General features: G+C 33.4%; 1 pseudogene; it reads left to right on the top strand.

Moving 5' to 3' along the window:
- LOC100935420 overlaps positions 1-16,762 on the top strand; it is a 68,111-nt pseudogene extending 51,349 nt beyond the window's left edge.
- The last annotated feature ends 4,033 nt before the right edge of the window (positions 16,763-20,795 follow it).

Raw genomic sequence — 20,795 nt, 5'->3', positions numbered from 1 at the left:
AAACTTTCAGATTTTGGGAGCCAGACTTAGCCCTCAATGAATCATAAGTAGTTTTATTGCATGTTCATAGCTAAGGGCAGAATTTAGCCTATAAAGTTATGAAAACAGAACTTAGGGACAGTGGCCCTAAATAATTACATACAAATGAATGTCTAGTTAGGCAGAAGGTGATCTTTCAAAGCCCTCCCTCACTTAAATCCAATTCACTGGCACATCATGGCATCAGCTTCCTGATGTCATGGTCCTCTTCAAGAACAAAGAACAAAAACAAAAACAGCAATCTTTTGTGGTCAGTGTTAAGTTCCAGTGGAATATTCTTTTAACTTGCCATTAAATCTGGAAGGATAGAGCTTTTTGCTTTAGTAAATAGGCAAGTTCTCTGACCTAGAATGAACTTTCAAAGATTGGGCTTAATAGTTCTAAGGGATTAACTATGGGACCTTGGACAAATAATTTTCTTTCTCTGAATTAAAAGTTCTGTCATCCTTAAAATGGGGGGGGGGGAATAATATTTACATTAGTTAGCTTAAAAGGTTGGTAAAAGAAGAATGCTTTTTAAATTTTGAAGTGTTAAAGAATTATCATCTTAAATGATTCTTTGAAGGAGATTCAATAGTAAATAAAACTGTATTTCCTGTTTTCAGAAAGCTTACAATTCAGTATGTGAATGTAAAATAGGAAGATTAAGAACTCTCATCAATGTGATGCTATAATAGAGGAGTAGTGATGAGACTTGTTATTCATTTCCTGACAGAGATGTGATGAACTCAGGATTTAGAATCATGCTCTCCCCCTTCCCCGTCCTCCCCCCCCCCAACATTTACTGTCATTGTCCAACTCTCCATGGCCCCTTTTGAGGTTTTCATGACAGGGATATTGGAGTGCTTTGCCATTTCCTTCTCTAGCCCTTTTTACAGATGAAAAATTGAGGTGAACAGGGTTAAGTGATTTACTAAGGATCTTACCGTAGGGATTATCTGAGGCTATATTTGAACTCAAGAAGATAAGTATTCCTGACTCCCAGGTTCAACATTCTATCTATCTATTTATCTATCTATCCATCTATTTATCATCTATCTAATCTTCCCTGACCTTCCTTTCTTCTTCTTCCTTCTCTCCCTTTAATTTCTCTTCCCTTCTCCTTCTCTGCCCTTCTCTCCCCTCTTTTTTTCCCTCCTCCTCTATCCTTTTCTTCCTTCCCTCATCTTCTATTTTGCTTTCCTTTCCCTTTTCTTTCCTTCTTAAATGATGGCAGAGAGAAGAAAGAGAAGGCAGAAATTTTTTTTTTGTTTATTAAAACAAAACAATTTATATTAAAAAAAAAAAAACAGACAGAACCCCATGGACTTGTTGATATTAAATATAGGAATCCTATTTCAAATGAATGAATTGTTGAATTTGATGACTTCCAAAGTATAAGATCAAGAAATGTAAGACTATTAATATTAGTACATTTGTTAATTATTTTGCTTATATCATCTATCTTAACTCTGACTGCTGCTACTAATGCCTAATAAGTGTAAGTTGGTTTTCTGGAGGTCTTGGAGCAGGCTTTGTTTCAGTAATCACTACAAGAATAGCCAGGTGTTAAGTCCAAATTCTTCATTATCTTCTTCACAATCTAGTTTCCTTGCCTGGGGCCCCTGGACTAGCTTTCGTGAGGCCTTATGGAGTTTTGGTTTCAGTGGAGAAACAAAGGAGGAGAGCCTGCCATCACAATGTTGGTGGAGTGAGATGGAGTGAAGCTGTCTCCGAAAATATCCAAAAAAGTAATTGAATAAGCCAACACAAACTCTCAAAGAAAAAATTCCTAAATTAGATGATTTAACTAGGGAATCCTAGCAAGCAAATTAAAGAACAACTAATTCTAACATTATTCTACTGGAGAACACAGGAATAAATGAACCTTTCTTTCACATAGTGAATATTAGTCTAGTATTAAGAGTGACAGTTATATGTAATGATGAAAAATTATAGGCCTTATCTGGAGTAAAGCAAGGACCTTATTTTCACCACTACTATAGAAAAAAAATGAAAAAAGGAATAAATATAAGCATAAGTAAAAGAGAAAAAAAATTACTTTTTTGTATATAACATGATAATGCATTTAGAAAACCCTAAATAAAATCTAACAGGAAGAAATAGAGAAATTTTACTCAATAATACATTATTGCTATATCTAGAGAATGTGTAAAATATTTGGAATTCTATTTACTAAAATATACCAAGGATTTATATAAACCAACTCTAAAATTCTTTTTGCAGAAATAAAGACAGACCTAAATAAATAAATTTTATTTGCTTGTGGGTGGGTAAGTCAAATCAAGACAATAAACAACAATAATACTACCTAAATGCACAGAATTATTCAAGGCCATACCAAATTGAGCTATCTAGAATTATTCTTTAAAAACTAGAAAAATTAATAACAAAATTCATGTGAAGAAAAAAAGTCAAGATCTCAAGGGAAGAATTAAAATGTGTGAAAAAGAGGGTCTGGTAATATTGGATTGCAAAGTATGCTACAAAGCAACAATCACTAAAATGATTTGATAGTGGTTAAATATGCTACTTAGTGGTTAAAATATGTTAATAGTTAATCAGGAGTAAATAAGGTTCACAATATACAGAAGCAAATATAACATAAAGAAGATCCCAGTTACTGGGAAAATGGCTCACTATTTGAGAAAAATTTCTGAAAAATTGGAAAGCTGTTTGGCAAAAATTAGATATAGATCTCTATCTCACACTGTATAACAAAATAAACTCCAAACATATGCATGGCTTGGATATAAAAATTGATGTCATAAGCAAATTAGAGGAACAAGGAAGAAATTACCTTTCAGATCATTGGATAGGGGAAGAGTTCATGACTAAAAATGAAAGAATCATTGAAGAATAAAAGGACAATTTTGATTAAGAACATTTATAATGTTTTGTACAAGTAAAACTAATGTAGATTATTATTATTTTTAAAAATAATTATAACTTTTTATTGACAGTACATATGCATGGGTAATTTTTTACAACACTATCCCTTGCACTCACTTTTGTTCTGATTTTTCCCTTCTCTTCCTCTACCCCTTCCCCTAGATGGCAGGCAGTCTTATACATGTTAAATATATTATAGTATATCCTAGGTACAATATATGTGTGCAGAACTGAACAGTTCTCTTGTTGCACAGGAAGAATCGGATTCAGAAGGTAAAAATAACCTGGGAAGAAAAACAAAAATGCAAATAGTCCGCATTCATTTCTCAGAGTTCCTTCTCTGGGTGTAGCTGATTCTGTCCATCATTGATCAATTGGAACTGAATTAATCTTCTCTTTGTTGAAGAAATCCATTTCCATCAGAATACATCCTCATACAATATTGTTGCTGAAGTGTATAATGATCTCCTGGTTTTGCTCATTTCACTCAGCATCAGTTCATGTAAGTCTCTCCAAGCCTCTCTGAAATCATCCTGTTGGTCATTTCTTACAGAACAATAATATTCCATAACATTCATATACTACAATTTACCCAGTCATTTCCCAAATGATGGGCATCCATTCATTTTCCAGTTTCTAGCCACTACAAAAAGGGCTGGCACAAACATTCTTGCACATACAGGTCCCTTTCCCTTCTTTAGTCTTTCTTTGGGATATAAGCCCAACAAAACTAATAAAGATTAAATAAAAAAAGCAAAAATCTAACTGAGGAAAAACTTCTTAGCAAGTTTCTTTGATAAAAGTCTTAAATCTAAGATCTCTAAGGAATTAATTCAAATTTATAAGACTATCATTCCTAAATGGTCCAATGAAACCAATAGATGTTTTTCTCATCAACAATATGAAAAAAATGTATCAAATAAATGATAATTAGAAAAATACAAATTTAAGCAGCTGTGGGATCTCATCTGATGGATGAAAAGGACAAAAAGAAGAAAAGAAAGAAAGAAGGAAAGGAAGAAGGAAAGAAAAAAAAAAAGAAAGAAAATGCTCAGTATTGGAGAGACTCTGAGAAAACAGACACATTGTGATGCATTCTTGGTGGAGCTATAAGTTGGACTAGTCATTCTGGAAAGCCATTTGGAAGTATGCTATCAAAGTCACCAAACTGTTATATATACCATTTGATCTAGTGATACCACTATTAGGGCTGTATCCCAAATAAAAGGAAGAAAGAGTAAAAGAGTAAAAAGTAAAAGTATAAGTGCAAAAATATTAATAGCAGCTCCTTTTGAAGTAACTCAAAATTGGGGTAAAAAAGACCAAGGTTAAATAAATTATGATATCAAGCCAATGGGAATTCAGGAATGTAATTAATGTCATTATGCTATAGAATGATGAAGTTAAAATTATAAAAGAATCTGGGAACTGTTCAGCCTCTGTGAATTGATACTAAAATAGGTGAGAAATTTTTTTAAAATGGCAACATTAAACAACAACAATAACAACTTTAAAAGACACAGAAATCTGAATAATGAAATAATATATCAAGAATCCAGAGAGCTATAGATCCTTCTGCTAGAGAAATGATGAATTTTAAATGCTCAATGAAACATACTTTTGGACATGACTGATGTAGGAATTTGTTTTGCTGCACTGTTCATATTTGTTGGGAAAATTTTCTTTTTTCTTTTTTTGTTATTGTTATAGTCAGTGGGGAGAATAGGAAGGAGAAATAATTTGGAAAAAAAATCTATGATCCTAAAAATAAAGTCTGTAGAGAGTCCCTTCTCTGTTGGCTAGCTCTTAAATTCCCTTTTCCCCTTTTTTTCTTCATTACTATTCAATTTCCCCTTTTGTCTTTTAAGATAGTTAATTTCTGATTGAGGCCACTTCCAATAATCTTGAGATGTAGAGAGCCATCTACACCCAGAGAGAAGATTGTAGAAACTGAATGTGGATCATAGCATAGTATTTTTACTTTTTATTGTTGTTTGCTTGCATTTTGTTTTTTCCCTCATTTTTCCCTTTTTGAGTTGATTTTTCTTGTGCAGCACTATAATTGTATAAATATGTATATATAAATATATATTGGATTTAACATGTTTAACATATATTGGATTACTTGCCATATTGAGGAGGGGGTGAGGGGAAAAGAGGGAAATTTGGAGCCCAAAGTTTTGCAAGGGTCATCTTTGCAATTAGGCTTTATAAATATTTTGTAGTCAGCAGCTGCTTTGCACCTTATTATTGAATTGACTCAAATCTTTAGTTATCTCAGTGACTCTCCAATTTACCCTAGATATTAAGACAGAAATTGGAGCAAATAAACTGTGACATGACTTCACTGAAGAGCCAACAATATAAAATAAACAGTATAAATAAGATTCATTGTGACAAAATTGGTAGTCTGTGGCTTACCAAAATACTGAAGCTTAATTATATAATTTCAATTTTTTTAGGCATATTTTTGTCCTGACAAGTTCTGCACAGCACAAATGAAGCTTTCATCAGTTTTGAAGCTGCCCGAAGCTCGCAAAGATATCTTAGTTATGAGGCTGAAACTTCATATGAATTTTTTGCAGTTCAGTGGGCCATCTTAGTTTTAGTGTCTCTTTTTACTCTTATGATGCAAATATATTACCTCCTACCTTGTAGGAGTTAGATTATTTCCAAAGTAATGATATTTACATTGAGTGTATTTAATCATTAGATACTCTTGATTGGTGTGGTTATTCAGCTAATCTGATGTTTGGGAATTCTTGTGAGGCTCTCATTAGATTATATACTGTTGTACCTGAATTTTTCCTGAATTGCCAGTGGCTTGGAAGATAAGAGTTTTTACATCTGTGAGGAGAAGACTCTGGGAATTGGATGATTTAGTTTAATGTTTACATTGAAGTTAATGATTTCCTTTCCCATCATAAAATTTCACTTTAAAACCTGAGTAGGTTAATGGAATTGACCAATTCTCTGATTGCCACTTGTTCTATCCATATATAAGATTCCTGAATATTTGTGTTTGACTCTTAGCATGGTCAGAATTTAATATGATTACCATTTTATTTAAAAGTTCTTTTGAATTCTTGGGATTATTATGTTTTTTTAAAAGACGTTTATATTAACAATCTGTTCAAAGTAATTACTAAAAGGAAGTGTTTTGAAGTATTTCTATTACTTTTAACAAATAGTCACAGAACTTTTTTTTTTAATAAATAAGTATATTAAATTTCTAATAGCTAGAGCTAGAATACCAGGAAAGAATATGAAATGATCATGAAACTTGACTACCTGGGAAAATTAATTTTAAAAATTAAAAGAATAAAGAGTAAAATTAGAACTAAGTGAAAAATTTCAAAAGATAGTAGAAAACAAAAGGCAGAAAGTCTTTAAAAAGCTATAGTTACCCTAAAAAATGAAGAAAATTGAATTCAAACATATGAGAATTACTGAACCTTGATTAAAATATGGCCAAATTATGCACATTAGGTTTCTATAGTTTTAAAAAATTTTATCTAGAAGAAAGAACCTGAGACCATTCGATGATAATAACAATAATTATTATTGGGATAAAAGATGGATTTTTTCCCCTTAAAATCTTTAATAAAAAAAACTGAAATATAAAACCTAAAAGAAATTTACACAGTTAGTTGCATAGATAAATTATTTAAGGATACAATTTGTAGAAGAAATGGATACTTTTGATGACCATATCCCAACATCCTCCAGGTCACTAAACACTAGAGAAATGAAAATTAAAGCATTTTGAAAGTATTGCTTCACTCACACCCATGAAGCTAGCACATTGTTCAAGGGAGTGGGGGAAGATAGATATACCTATTCACTGATGGTAAGGCTGTGAATTGGTTCCTTTCTGGAAAACAACTTAATTATATAAGAAAAGTTGCTAAAGTTTCATATCCCTTCATCTATCTATTCCACTTACAGCAAGAAATGATCCACATGCCTATAGCATCTCTGGTAAACAGAAGCCAAATCAAACATAAAGTTCAAGATGAAGAGACAGTTTGAGAAAATGAGTAAACAACAAAAGGATCTGACCATGAAAAGCAAGACATAAACTTAAAACACAATAATGTGAAAATAGATATAAGCAAAGCCTCAAAGGAAAAAATATGCTAACAAAAAAAAAAGTCAACAAGAATTTCTGAATTTTAAAGAGATGAGTGAAAGAGAAAAAATTAGGGTGGTGGGAATGAAACAAGAAAATTATGATAAGAGGATTAAAATTTTGTTTTAAAAAAGATACAAAAATGCTAAAGAAAATGTCACCGGTACAAAAAATTCATTGAACAAAAGAACTCCTTTAAAAATAGAATTGCTCAAGTGGAAAAAGATATGCAAAATCTCACTGAAGAAGACAATTCCTTAAAAATTAGCACTGAACAAGTGGAGGCTAACGAGTCCATGAGACTTCAAGAAACAAAATCAAAAGAATGAAAAAAAATAGAACAAAATGTGAAATAGTATTGGAAAAATGATTGACCTGGAAAATAGATTGAGGAAAGAATTTAAGAATTATTAAACTAACTGAAAGAAACAAAAAAAAAATGATCTTAGACATCATATTCAAGAATTTATAAAGAAAAATTGTCCTTATATATTTTAGATCTAGAGGGTAAAAGATAAATTAAAAGCCAATCACCTTTTTGAAGAGATCTCCAAATGAATACACCTAGGAATTATACCCAAATTTCAGAGCTGCTACGTCAAGGAGAAAATGTTACAAGCAAAGAAGAATAATTAAAATATCAAGAAGCCGCAGTCAGGATCACAAAAGTTTTAGTAGCTTCTGTGTAAAAAAGAGCAAAGGGCTTGGAAGGCAAAATATTTTAGAAGGCAAAGAAGCTAGTAATCTGCCCAGCAAAACTGTATAATCTTTTCAGGAAAAAAAAAAAGGATATTTAATGAAACTGAGGACTTCCAAACATTTCTGATGAAAAGACCAGAGTAAAATAGAAAAATTGACATTCAAACAGAAGACTCAAGGGAAGCATAAAATTGGAGTCATGAAAGAGTAATCATAAGGCATTCAATGGAGTTAAACTGTTTACATTCCTATATAAAAAGGTGATACATTTAGCTTCTAAATTTTTTTTATTATTATAGAGCAATTAAATAGATTCTGCATAGACAAAGGGCATGGGTCTGAGTCAATTATGTTGGGATAATTTCCAAAAAAATTCATATAGGGGTGAAAAAGGGGGGGGGTAGTATTGTAAGAATGGGGAAAAAAATAGAATGGGAAAAATTTCCTCATGTAAAGGAAAGATCAGTGGAGGGGGAAATAGAGAAGGATGGCAGGCAATACTTGAACCTCATTCTCATTGGAATTGGTTCAATGAGGGAATCTTCACACACTCTGTTAGGTATAGAAATCTATATTGAGGACATGTTAAGGAGGAAAGTGAATTGAGAAAGTCAGTGGTCAAAAGCAAAACAGACATTTGAGAAGGGACAGGATAAAAACAAAGAGACAAATATAAATGGAAGAAAATGGAATGAAAATGGAAAGCACAGGTAGTGATCATAATTGTAAATATGAAGGGGGGAGGTGCTATGCCATTGAACAGTAGGAGAAAACAGAATCGATTGGAAACAAGAATCCAACAATGTGTGTACAAGGAACACACTTGGGACAGAAAGACAAATAACAAAGTTAAAATGAAGGGCTGGAACAAAATGCTATGCTTTAGTTGAAATTAAGAGAGCAGGGTTTGCAATCATGAACTCGGAACAAAAGCAAAATTAAATCTATTTGAAAGAGACAATCAGAGAAAGTACATTTTGCTAAAGGATGATGAAATAATATAAAAAATTTAGAGAATGTTTCTTTGATAATGATCTCATTTCTCAAATATATAGGATGCTGAGTCAAATTCATAAAATATGAAACATTCTTCAATTGATAAAGAATCAAAGACACGAACAGGCAGTTTTCAGAAGAATAAATTCATATAAAGTTCATATAAAATGCTTTAAATCATTATTGATTTAATACATCTCTAACATACCATATCATACTTATCAGAAATGCTAAATACTGGAGGTGATGAAGGAAATTAGATGCATTAATGAATTGTTGGCAAGAGTTGTGAACTATTCCAATCCTTGTGGAAAACAATTTGGAAATTAAAGGACTATAAAACTGTCCATATACTTTGATCCAGTAACTGTTATTAGGACTGCACCCCAAAAAGATAGAAGAAAAAGGGAAGGAAGATTACATATACAAAAATATTTATAGCCGCTCTTTTTTTTTAAATGGTGCTTTGTGAAGATTGTGTATTTTAAAATCAGCAGGAGTCAGGAATTCAGGTTAGGGGAAAATCGTCAGTCTTTATTCTCAGTGAAGAAGGATCAGAGGTGGAAGATAATCGGCGATAGCAATGTGTGCAGCTGAGTCAAGAAGCTAGGTAGATCAGCAGCCACACAACCAGCAGCTAGGAGAATGGAACCAAGGTCAATCTCTCCCAGCTTCCCTTCTTGTCTCCTTGTCTCCACCCACCAAAATCGTCATTTCCTATACAACACATCAGGACTTGCACAGAGAGTGGGCAGGGACCATTCTTTATCCAATCATGTATATTAATAGAGTATAGTCCAATTACTATTTAGCCCCATGTACTTGGGTCCTCAGTGCATCAACTCAAACTTCAGCCGATTACAGTGCTTAATTTTTAATTTTACAATTCCACGTAGTTTTCAAAATTCATCTTTGTAAGATTTTGAGCTCCAAAGATTTTCTCCTTCCTTTTCTCCCTCTCCCTATTCCTGAGACATCAAGCAATCTGATATAGGTTAAATATGTACAATCATGTTAAACCTATTTTCACATCAGTCATATTATGAAAGAAGACTAAGAAGAAAAAAGAAAAATCATAAGAAATGAAAAAAAAAACCCAAAATAATATGCTTTGATCTGTATTCAGATTCCATAGTTCTTTCTTTGAGGTGGTCAGCGCTTTCCATCTCTAGTTCCTTGGAATTGTCTTGGATCACTTGGATCCCCAATTGATATGCATCTCCTTGATTTCCAGTTCTTTGCCCCCACAAAAAGAGCTGCCACACTCTTTGTGGTAGCAAAGAATTGGAAATTGAGGGAATGCTGTCTGTTGGGGAATGATTGAACAAGTTGTAGCATATGATTTTGATAGAGCATTATTGTACTATAAGAAATGACAGCTGGAGTGGTTTCAGGAAAAAATATGCCAAGACTTATATGAGCTGAAGCAAAGTGAAGTAAGAACTGGCTCAGTTCTCAGAAGTGGCTCACTGTGTTCAGTAACAGCAGTGTTGTAATGATGATCATCTGAAAGGAGCCTTAACTACCCTGATCAATGTAATCCAATATGTTTCCAAAAAACTCAATGATGGAAAAAAATGCTATCCATCTCCAGAGAGAAAAAAACTGATGAACTCTGAATGTAAAGTGAAGTATAATTTTCTTGCTTTCTTTATTTTTATATTTTTGGCCATTTTTTTTTTTTTGCAAAATGCTTAATCTTAAAATATATGTCTAATTGATACCATAATCCTTGCATTCTGAGTCGGGGGGAGGGAAAAGAGGGAGAGAAAGAGGGGGAGAAGCTGGAATGGAAAATTTTAAAAGAAAAGTAAGTTGAAAATAAATAATAAATATATTTTTAAAAAATTGTTAGTGTGACCCCATCTCTCCCCATGATCACTTTCAAGTGGCTGAAATCATCAGTGGAGCCCAACCTTATGATAAAAATGAAAATAATGTTTATATATAGAGGCAACAGAATTATGATCAAGTACAAAATTCAATGAACTACTGTCAAAGTTAAATTCCAGTACTCATCTTCTCTCTTTCTGTCAACAATACACTAACTATTTTCCAGGGAATATACTTTGTAGGGAGATTTGTATGGATATCTGTGGGAAAGTGTGTGAAAACAATATATAAGTGATTGTTTAAAAAGAGAATATAAAAATTTTAGAAAAAAGGGAACTCAAAGGACATTTGGAAAATAAAGACAATCTCCAATCAATCAATATGTTGATTGCTTGATTCCAGGTAATTTCTATTGTTAGGAATTCAAAGACAATATGAAGTAATTCTTGGCCTTAGGGAGCTTACATTCTCTCATGGGAGACAACAATGAGTGACCCTTTCTCTATGATTTATATATAATTTAATTTACAGCACAGCAAGGTAGGGAATATTTTAGTGATCTGGTAAATATTAGACATTGCTCCCCATTGTATCTCTTCTCTTAGTTCTGCACATTTTTCTGCTGATAGCTTCTATTATTGTTTTTTGTTCTTGAGGCAACTACATGGTCCAATAGATAGAAATCTGGTTTGGGATCCAGGAATATCTGAATTCAAATCTGGCTTCAGGGACTGTGTGACTATGAACAAATCACTTACCCTCTGTTTGCTTGTTTCCTCAATTAAAATAGGCATTATAACAATAGGACCTCTTGAGGTTTATTGTGAGGATAAACTTAGACATTTGTAGAGAACATGGCTCACTGTTTATATATAATTGGTGCATAACTCCTAGAATTGGGAGCTAGTTACTGATTTTCAGGCATAATCAAGCATTTTCTTGGAGCGAAGCATTTTCTGTTAATCCTGCAAAGAAGAAGGAATCCAGAAGTTTCTTTGTCTGGTATAAGACACAATACTCCTTGTTCTGGCGATAAAATGTCAGATTACAGGGCTTTTCTTAGTGAAATGACGTCCTTTTGCTTCCTCTCATCCTGACCTCTGGCATCACAAGAATTTTTCCAGGAAGAAAAGCTTCCTCATGTTTAAGTCCCAAAATCTACATGTAGATATAGTAACTGCAATTTGTCTATTTCAAACACTCACTGTATGGTTGTCTCCACATCTGAAGAAGTACTCTCTATATGCACATGGACTAGCAAAACATCTCCATTTCTCTTTAATTATTTGTTTAAGCTTCAGAGAATCTCTCTAAGATAGATGAGATAAATAAAATCTGAAATTATTATCTGAGATTATTAAGTAAGTGCCCTCCTGCTTCACTAGAATGCATTCCCTAAAAGGCATTAAGAAGAAAAAGAGAATCTAGCCCCAGATAACATGATTCTGTTACATGTACTCATAATAAATTGGAGAATATAGAGTATTTTTAAACATTTGTTTGATTGAGCTAACCAATAAGGATACTGTTTTTTAAATGTGATACAACTGTGTAACAAACTTATAATGAAGTGTTTTTATAAAAGTTATATATCTGTGTTTATAGCACACATATATACATACATATCCATTTATATATGATGTGGGTATTGACTTTTCTTTCATGGTAATTGCTTCTCATTTTCCAGTCAAAAAAAAATCCTAGTTTGGGTGTCCAGATTCATGATTTTTCCACTAGAATAGAATATAGAGGAAAATTTTACTCTGATTCTGATTTAAACAGAAATAGACAGGAAATGCCCTATTTTAGGCTTAGTGGGCACATATAAACTTTAAGAAAGGGACTCTAAGACTTTAATGGGATCCATATTACTGTAAATCCCATTCAATTAATCAGTTATTTTCCATGTTGTCTTAAAACATTTTCTAGTGAAGTAAATAAAAGATGAATGTCTTATTTTCTTACTCATAGAGGCTTTGATGACCATCTAAATTTTTTTAAAAGCACATCAAAATTAAAAACAACAGAATAAAATAACGTTTCTTCCTTCTGTTCCTCCTTCTTTTCCCACCTCTCTCTCTCCCTTTCATCCCTTTACTTTCTCTCTTTTCTTTGCTTTCTTTCAATATTTCAATACATATATTGTTTATTACAGGAAAGTCAGCAGTTGAGCAAAATTCAGTCTCACAGTTTTTTCCAGCAAGCAGGTAAGGGGTCTCTCCTTCATACGTTAAAATCACATATTATTCCTTCATACGTTAAAATCATATACCACAAAGATCATTCTGTTCATGATCCCTAATTGTTTGTAAAGTAAGGCATAAGATGGGGAGATGCATGCTGGCCACAGACATTCTTTTGATCTGTTTCTGAAGAATGTCATCTTGAAAATTAATGACTAAATTCACATGTGCATAGAATTGAAATTCTGAATAAATTAAAAAATTTTCTATTGTTGTAAATTCATCACCAATTAAAGGATAGAGAATATTACAAGATAAGTAAATTTCCATTCAATAAAATTAAAAAGCTTTTATATGAACAAAAATAATATAACCAAAATAAGAACATAAAGTGATTGAGGAAAAAGATAAAGATAAGCAATTGAAGAAAAAGACTTTGTATCAAATATCTCTCATAAGTATCTAATATTGAAGATATATAGTCAATTAACAGAGATATGTGAGACCAAAAGTCATTCTCTATAAATAAAATGGTCAAACGATATGAACAATTTGCAACTGAATTGTAAATTTTTAACAATCATGAAATAATGTTCCAAAGGCTAGTAAAAGAGCAATTCAAATAAAAACAATGTTGAAAGCTTAGTTTTGATCCAGCAAATTGGAAAAGATAAGAGTAGTAAATATTGGAGGAATTGTGATATGATTACACACTAATGCATGACTGGTGGACTATGAATTGGTCCAATTATCCTGGAAAGTAATTAAAATTATTCTAAAAGAGCCACTAAATTTCTATAACTATCTAACGTAGAGATTTCATTTTTAAGTATATAAAACTTTAAGGTTTGCAAAACCATACACACATTTATATATTTAAGTAAAATCTCATTTGATCCTATGCTTTCTTATATCCCTGAAGTTAGTTGTTACTATTGTTCTCGTTTTACAGAAAAGTAAACTGAAGCTAAGTGACTTGCCCAGAGTCTCACAGCTTGTGTGTCTGCAAGTATTTGAGGCTAGATTTGAACACATCTTCATAAGGTCTTATTCAATTCCCTGTTCACTCTACTATCTTGCTGCCTATACATCAAGAAATTCAAAGATAGAAAGCTAAAATATTTATAATGACACTTTTTTTATGGTTGCAAAGAACTGCTAACTATAGATGCTTATGAACTGGGGAATGGCTAAACAGGTGAATGTGATAGAATATTACTTTGTTGCAATAAAACAATGAATATGATTCAGAGATTTTATGGGAAAACATATGACCTGATGAAAAGTGAAGAACAAAGAAAATATAGAGAGCTGACCTTAGATCTAGGAAGACCAGGGTTCAACTCCCATTTTTAACATATTATATCTGTAATGCATCCCTCTGTCAGTATGTTTGACACCTCTGGCTTAGAGAGATGAATAGTTAATTGACTTGACTAGGATCACACAGTCAGAATGTGTTGGAAATGGGAGTTGAATCCTGATCTTCCTGATTCCAAACAATTATGCCACAAATGTCTCATTGGCTCTTTTACTGCCTTTTTTGTATAGAAGGAAGAAAAATAACGCTACTTTCTTTTGTCTTCTTTCTTCTCTATCCTCTCTCTCTCTCTCTCTCTCTCTCTCTCTCTCTCTCTCTCTCTCTCTTTCTGTCTCTCTGTCTTTGTCTCTTTCTCTGTCTCTTTGTCTGTCTTTGTGTGTCTGTCTCTCTGTCTCTTTTTCTTCTTTCTCCCTCACTTTAATGTTCTAATTAAACACTTTTCCTACTGAATTTTTTTTTGCATGAATAGTGCAAATAGAAAGTGTTATTACTAGATAGGATTTTTTTTTTACCAACATTTCCATACTGATCATCCCTAGAATAACTAAATCAAATCTAGGAAAAGTAGCAAAGGGCTTCAGTCAGAATTCTCAGAAATTTCAGTGGTCCCATGTTACATGTGATTTATAGAATCTTCAAATTGAAACTCAGAAGTCATCTATTGTTGCCCCATGTGAAGCATAAAATCTCTAAAACATCAGTCTCTGCTAACAGATCTCCAAATAACAGGGAATTCTTGACCTCAGGGAGCAACCTGTTGGGGTGAAGGCTGTCCCCTTGTAGATTTTAACTTCGCCTCTCAGGCCAAGAATACTCCTATATCATCTTCCATGCGATAATCTTACAAATATTTTAACAAACCTCCCTCTTCTTTTCCTATTGAAATGTCTCTAAAAAGTCTTGCACCTTTTCTAAATTTTTATCACTTACTTTTTCTTAACCAAGCTTCCTAAAGTCTTAAAATGTGATATACAGTTCTTAACACATTCTCTCTAAATAGGCCAAATATAGTGTTATTGTAACCTCCAGCATTTTAGCTGCTTAAACTTCAGTATCTTATAAATGTCAGAACTCATTCAATTTTACTGGAGCCATTTAAAGCTCTGTACAACCTTACAGGAGTCTACTTTTCCAGGCTTATTAAATTCGTTTCTTTTTCGCATACTCTATGGTCAAGCCAAAATGGTCTTCTTGTTCTTCACCCATTCCATCTCATCTCAAGTTTTTATGAATGCTTAGGCTGTCCCTCAAGCCTAGAATGTACTTCCTTTTCAATTATACCTTGTAAAGTCTTTAGTCCACTTTGAAGCTCAGCTCAGATGCTCCTCATGTCCATGTCCTCTCTACTCTCCCCAATATACATACATACATATTACTTCTATATATACATGTCCCTTCTTTTGACAGAAGTAAGTTCTTTGAGGACAATGATGCTTTTATTGTTTTATTTGTTTTTCTAGGATGCAGCACAGTGTCTGGTACATAATAGGACTTAAGAAATGTTAGTTGATGGATTATTTGATTAATAAATGTCCATAAAGAATCTATACAAAATTAGAGTCTAGTTTACCTTCCTCCATTTAAGAACTACCAGTGCAGAACTTTACTTTTACATGATTATGTGAGGAACTTGCTCTCACACGGTTACTTGAATGTTTACCGTTTCCTCCATCATCAGAATATGAAGTCCTTGGCAGGGATTGTCTTTAGCTTTTTGTGTTGATGGTAGTAGAATCTCTAGCACTGAGATTTTTGCCTATTTAGCAAGTACCTACTTATTAAGTATAAGGCACTGAACTAAGTACTAGCATGCATAGAAAAAAAGAAAAAAAAATCCCTTTTTTCACTTTTACTTCTAGTGAACACCAATGGCTGACAAAGCTGGTACTGCGAAAGAGCAGGCTGCCCCAAGGCCCAGAGTTAGAGATTGGGCTGGCCATGGGGCAGGGGAGGAAAAGCCAAAGACAAGGAGTGAATTCCTGGCTCTAAGCTGGTCCAGCTAGTCAAGAACATGAAGATCAAGTCTTTGGAAGAGATCTATCTTTTCTTTTCTCCTATCGAAGAGTCTGAAATCTTAGACTTCTCCTTGGAATCTTTATTGAAAGTGAAGTTCTGAAGATCATGCCTGTGCAGAAACAAACTAGAGCTGGACAACGGACCAGGTTCAGGACTTTGGTGGCCACTGGCAACTACAATGGCCATGTTGGCTTGGGTATCAGGTGCTTCAAGGAAGTGGCCATAGCTATTCATGGTGCTATCATTCTGGTCAGTTGTCCATTGTTCCTGCGAGACGTGGCTATTGGAGGAACAAGACTGGCAAGCCCCAGCCAGTGAGCTGTAAGGTCACTGGTCATTGAGGATCAGTTTTGTATTCCTCATCCCTGCCTCTAGAGGTACTAGCATTGTCTCAGCTCCTGTGCCTAAGAAACTCCTGACAATGGCTGGAATTGATTTCTATACTTCTGCAAGAGGTTGTATTGCCATTCTGGACAACTTTGCTAAAGCTACCTTTGATGCCATCTATAAAACACATAGCTATGTAACCCCAGACCTGTGGAAGGTGATTGTTCACTAAGTCCCTAACAGGACTTTACTGATCACCTTGTGAAGATGCACACTTGCATATCTATCCAGAAAACCCTGCCAGCTGTTGTGGCAACTACATAGATATATTTTTAAATTAAATAAACAAGAAATAACTTGAACTATACTTGTCTAAAAAAATCCCTTCTTTCAAGGAATTTATATTCCACTAGGAGATTACAACAAATGCAAGAAAATGAAAACAAATAATTTAGGGGGAAAAGACCATCAACACCTAGAACAGAAAAAAGTTTTTCTAACTCACTCTCAAGCCTACTGGGACAAGTCCACTCTGAGGTCAGCTCAAAGATGGTTGGAACCTTCATAATATGAATTTAACAATTTTATAAACACTGGAACTAGAACATGTTTAAGAGCTTAAGGCAAAATATGCATAGAAAATTGGTGGGCTTGTGAATCGGTCCAATTGTCCTGGAAAACAATTTGGAATCTTATGAGGAGTCACTAAATTGCACATGCAAACCCTTTGACCTTTCACCCTATCACTGGACACGTAAAGGAATGCTAAAGAAATTAAAGACAGAAATGTTTTTGTTCAATCCCATTTGTAGTTTTCTTGGCAAAGATACTGGAATGGTTTATCGTTTTCTTCTCCAGTGGTTTCATTTTGTCAGGCAATCAGAGTCTCAATGACACGCGCAGGGTCACGTAGCTAGGAAGTGTCTGAGAAGAAGATATGAAGGTATGTATCTATATCTATATCTATCTATCTATATGATAGTGTCACATAGCCATAATAATAATATTATCTAATATTTGTATAGCAATTTAAACCTTGCAAAGTGTTTCACAAACCTTACCTCATTTGATCCTCCCAGCAATCCTGTAAGGCACATGTGATAGTTATCCTCATTTTACATATGAGAAAGCTGAGGCTGAGAAAGGTTGTGATTTTCTCAGACTCCTTTAATTAGTATGCAAGGTGCTCCAATTTGTATTCATTTTCTTGCATTTGTTGTAATCTCCTAGTGGAATATAAATTCCTTGAAAGAAGGGATTTTTTTTAAGACAAGTATAGTTCAAGTTATTTCTCGTTTACTTAATTAAAAAAAATCTATGTAGTTGCCACAGCAGCTGGCAGGGTTTTCTGGATAGATATGCATTATATTATTATATAATAATAATAACTAATATTAAGCTTTTAAGAAATAGGCTTAAAACTGCTCTAAGACTTTGGGATACTGTGTAGAAAAGGCAGGACTTGAATTCAGGTCTTTCTAGTTTTAAAGCCAACTCTTTTTCCATTACAAAAAGCTATGCTATGTATAACAAGAACTTTCTAAATACTTATTGATTAATTGATGTAGTCTCTCAACTTTTTACTTGCATTGAATTACCTTAATGTTATCTAGGTTGCATACTAAAATTTCCTCAACTGAAGTTTTTAATTTTGTCATTGAACTGATTATATCCTGGACTGTTGTTGGCCAGGGAAGAGATAGAGGAAGTAAGGGAAAGTCAAGACATCTAGTTATGAATATTGGAAATAAAATATCCCCTTTTACCCTTGGAGAATGCCAATGAAGAGTTAAATGAAACAGGTCAACCCCAGTTCTATCAAGAGATATCCACAGTCTCCTACTCAAATCAAATCCCTCTCAGATCTTACTCTTTCACTCCACCTTAATTCTTTGGAGCGTATACTGCTGAGAATTTAGAGGTGAATTTAAATAATGCATTTTGGTTACTTTGTGATTCTGTATGACATATGTTGTCCCAGTTCTGAACTTGAATTTAAAAGGATAAGAGTGCCCAGAATGTTGGAGGTGTAAAGTCATAAATTAGTAATAAGCACACTCAAGAGAAATACTGTAATTAGTTGAGGGATTTCCATGCTATAGAATCTGGCCTTTTTTGACCAGATGTTATAAAATCTGTCTTCTTGAGATTGATGGATGTTTTAAAATGGAATCCTCCTTTGGAATAGTATGGGGCCATTTTAATTTAGAAAACTATATGATACAAAACCTGAAGTGTTTTCTTTCTCTTTGGGTAATAGTATACCTTAACTTGAACACATAAATATTGTCCTCTTATAATAATATGGGGAAGAAAGAAACTGAAAATAAATGAGGGAGGTTAGCAATGAATGTCCAAAAAAAGTTAGTTGGCTATTTAGAAACTCACATTCCTTAAGGAAAGGCAGTATTGAAGAGAATGATTTAAATTCTCCCTTTATGTTGCCCAAAGGATACTGCTGAATCTCAGAGGTTAAAGCCCACGGAACTGTATAACTGCAAACACTTATAGTTTTTGTCTAAACTTTAGATCCCTTCAGTGCCAACTTTTGAAATAGGAAATATGACAAAGTGACCTTTTATAAGCACATGGAGACCCAAAGATTACTTTTACTTTTCAAAGAATTAAGGAAAAAAGTATATGGAATACAAAAAATCCCAACCCCAAATAAGCAAGTAAAAGTCTCTTATCCTGCTTTCCTTCTTGCCCATGCTTCTGTTTCTTAACTCTTTCTCTATCTTCAATAATTCAATTGTCCTAAATCATATTTCTCATAGATAAGGATTTGTTAAGGGCCTACTATGTTTCAAACACTTTACAATTGTTTTCTCATTTGATTCTCACAACAATCCTGGGGAGGTAAGTGCTATTACTATCCTCATTGATAGTTGAGAAAACTGAGAAAGATAGAAGTCACTCATCTAGGATCATACAACTAGCAAGTGTCTGAGGCTGGATTTGAACTTAGATTTTCCTGATGACTGGTCTAGTGCTGTAATCGCTATACCATCTAGCTTTCCCAACATTAGACAGAAGTTTCATCATCTTATTAATCTATATCATCACTAATGCAACAACTTTCCTCCTTACACAATCCTTGGCTTAGTGCTTCTATCTCCTATTGAAACCATTTTATTGTTTTAAAATAATTAAAAAAATAAAAACAATTCAACACAAAATTAATGCAACACATAGAAATGTAATCACATTTCTTATACAATTTCTCCCTTCAAAGTTTCATAGAAGAGATTGAGAAGAGTGCTTGAGGAGGGAAGACTCAGAGATAACTTGATCTTTATCTGCTAAAGATCAGGGTTTAGATGAAAGGGTTCAGCTTACAGAATTCTGCTAGCTATAGAAGTGGGTTGTAATGGGATTGTGGAGAGAAGTCCCTTCTCCAGTCTTCAATTTTCTTATCTTTAAAATGAGATATGATTCTTCAACCATTGAAAATGGTCATGTATTTCAGAAAAGGCTGGATAAAAACTTGTTGGAAATGTCATAGAGGACTCTTTTTTTAGCATTGGGTTGAGCTGAATCTGTTTCTTAGATTTCATGGAGTCTGTGAACTTATATGGGAAAAGTATTAATTAAATTAAATAAGAGGGTTGGACTAGGTAACATTTGAGAATCCTTCTAACTTTGAAGTCTCTAATTTCTATAATCCCAGGTTAGCCAATTATTGACTATGCGTTCTTGAGCAAGTAACCCTTACTGAGACAGAGCTTCACCATCTAACTCTAGGAAATAAAATAACATAAAGATGGATCATGTTGCAGTTGGGGACAGTAAAGATGATGAAAAAAATAGAGTAGGATGAGATAATTTAAGATTCTCCAAAGTGAGCATACTCATTTCTCATTTTTAAAAATTAAGATAGTTCAATAATACAAGTACTTAAAAGGCATCAGCCAGGTGGTAAGACCAAACTGTGATATCTCCCCCTCCAAATTCTAGTAGGGTATTGTTTTGTTGTTATGACTGTTATTATATCAAAAGATAATAGTTTTTCTATGTTGTCCAAGGCAATGTAGAATAATGGAAAGAATGATGGATTTGAATCTCAGCTTTGTCACCTTTTACTTGTGTAAGACCTTAGATTCCCTTCCTGGACTTTACTTTTCTAATTTATAAAATGAAGAGATTGAATCTAATGTTTTCTGAGGTCCTTTTAATCTCTAAATCTATGATCCTCTTCTTATTGAAGATGGTCATGTCTTTCAGCAAAGCCTGAATGAAAACTTGTTGGAAATATAATAGAAGGCATTACTTCTCTGCTTTGAGTTGAGCTAGATCAGAGTTTCTTAGATTTCATGGGGTCTATGAACTTGCATGGGAAAAGTATTAGATCTTTATT

Source organism: Sarcophilus harrisii, chromosome 6 (genome assembly GCF_902635505.1).
Source record: "Sarcophilus harrisii chromosome 6, mSarHar1.11, whole genome shotgun sequence".
NCBI classification, from domain to species: domain Eukaryota; kingdom Metazoa; phylum Chordata; class Mammalia; order Dasyuromorphia; family Dasyuridae; genus Sarcophilus; species Sarcophilus harrisii.
Note: the sequence above shows the minus strand (reverse complement) of the source record. Positions and strands in the feature narration are given on the sequence as shown.